At 43.1% G+C, this 2,340-nt stretch overlaps 1 long non-coding RNA gene across 1 annotated transcript; it reads right to left on the minus strand.

Moving 5' to 3' along the window:
* Window positions 1-358: 358 nt before the first annotated feature.
* Window positions 359-1,672, minus strand: LOC121141816. Its single transcript, XR_005878749.1, has 2 exons — window positions 1,387-1,672; window positions 359-726 (listed from the first exon to the last, which is right to left on the minus strand). It is a non-coding gene; the product is annotated as an uncharacterized LOC121141816 (long non-coding RNA).
* Between the last annotated feature and the right edge of the window lie 668 nt (window positions 1,673-2,340).

The following is a 2,340-nucleotide window of genomic DNA, read 5'->3' on the forward strand; positions in this document are numbered from 1 at the left end:
TCACCTGTAGTCAACTCCTTCTAAACACTCCTGTCTGTGGTCCTGAAATTCACTTTTCATGTTCACAAGGTAAAGACAAGGGTCAAACGCGGCTTTGGTGGTGGTTGCTTTTCCACCCCCCTGAGCTATTTGTTGCCCACATGCAACAATAAAGAGTCTGTCACTCTCGAGGGCCCCTACTTTCCTCAATATCAATATAGCCAAAGGGAAGGGTACAAATCTCTTTAGAAAAATCAACATTTCTCTCAGGGTGGTTACCACCCTGTGTGGGAGTTGAAAACATAAGTACAGCTATTTAAGCAATCAAATCCTAGGTAATTTTCTTGTTGTTAATTAATAGACAGTAATAAAACAATCATTGATTTTAATTAGTGCATTTATTGATGTCATTTCGTGTCAGTCAGCTATATACATGTGTCCATTTTGCGGCGGCTGCTTTGCATGTAAGGCTGCACCATGTCCCGCCACTCCCAGTCATTGCAAAGAGCACGCAGTTCAAAGTCTTCCCCTCACAACAGTGCGTTTCTTCCCTCCTGAGCCAATCCTGAGAAGTGCTCCACTTGTTGGACATGAAGTGCTCTGACTCATTGGACATGAGCATTGTTACTTTGAATAGAATGCACCAACTGTTTCCCCAAATCCCTCTTCCTAAATGCTCTTCACCTGCTGGAACAAGCCATCACCCTGCAGGGATACCAACATCCAGCATGGTCTGGTTTTATGTTTCTGCAAATGCAATGAGGAAATCGTGCTTAATTCTGTTCTAATTTGCATCTCCCTGATTACTGACCACACAATCATTTTCAGATTGAACTAAAACAGCGAGTGGTACTCAATGAGGAACAATTTTTCCCCACTCAAGGGACGATTTGGCACTGTCCTTAGACATTTTGGGTTGTCACATGGTGTCTGTTGGTTATAGAGCATGGATGCTGCCCAGAATCCCACAGTGCACCTGGCCAAGAATGTCCACAGTGCCAATGAAGAGAAACTTGGGACCCTCAAATTGCTTGACAAACACTGTCATTGTATCTAAACCATGGAGCTGAGTCACATCACTTTGAAACAGTCTCTGGGGTTATTATAAAAATGGGTCATAATGAAACATTTCTCAGCCAAACCTCATCTTTTGTACACATGCTTTGGAATAGTGCCCTCCGACACTGAATAACTTTGAGCCACACTGGCCCAGGGGACATCCTGTCATGGCAATTAGCAATATGGCTGTCTATTATGTGATCATATGGCATGATATAACCATTGCCATATTAAAGTAGAGATTACCTTGGCTCAGTAGCCATGGCAACAAAATAAGCAGAAAGATAACAGAGGCAGCCAGGTCTATGGTAATGGTAGCAAAGGAAGGGGAGGGTCAGAGCCGCTCACCTGGGAGTCCAGCATTACTTCCTCCCGCCCTCTCACAGCTGCAAGTGGTTTTGGGAGATGGCAGGTACGCAGGACATGGAATGTGGACTGAAAGGGGGACTCCATGTTGCAGCTTCCATGAGGTTTCAGTGATGCTAGGATGGGACTTTGCCGTGAGGCAGCAACTTTGCTGACTGTCAGTTACCTCTCACCCAGGCTCTGTAAGGAAGCTCAAGTTGGATTTTTGTGGCATCATTGCTTTGGTCTTTCATCATTGGCCCGTCTGGGGTGAAAGGGACATTTGTTCATGTCTCCCTAGGAAAAGTTCATACAACAATGAGTAATTGATAACTCTAGTCCATGCAGTAGCAATCTGTGAGTTATAACGATCAAGATCTCCCATTGCTCAAAATGCTTTCCTGGTCCTTCCTGGCTTTCCTCCTCCTCCCTGTGGTGAGTCAGGTTTTTTAACTGCACCTCAGACACCCCTTAACTCTCTTTAATTCTCCAGAAGATTTTCCAAAGTGCCAACTCAATTATTCAACTTTTCTGCCACGTAATGAAAATCTATTCCCCTCCAGTTCCCCCCCCCAACATTTTAAGCACAAGAATTAAACTGTTCAGGAAATAAATATTTATGAATAGTATTCCCAACCCGTGATTCTCTAAAAATTATGAAGGCAAGTACTGTACCAACCCAACTATAAAAATGAACCTTGAAAAAAATCTCATTGCAGAAAAAGAATATCTGAGATTAACGTCTATGAACAGGAACCTGAAGAGAGCCTCATCCTCCTTGGTTCCCTTTAATAGGATCCCACAAATAATCAAAAGAACAAACATTAATAAAGGAACAATAATGAGCCAAAATATTTGTTCCTCCACCCGCTTTGCTAATAATTCCCACACAGATGCCAAAACCCATCTTACAGCGACAGCCTAATAAAATGAGATGGCCTGTGAGAATTTGATACG

This window comes from Mesocricetus auratus, unplaced genomic scaffold (assembly GCF_017639785.1).
Source record: "Mesocricetus auratus isolate SY011 unplaced genomic scaffold, BCM_Maur_2.0 Super-Scaffold_100008, whole genome shotgun sequence".
Taxonomy (NCBI): domain Eukaryota; kingdom Metazoa; phylum Chordata; class Mammalia; order Rodentia; family Cricetidae; genus Mesocricetus; species Mesocricetus auratus.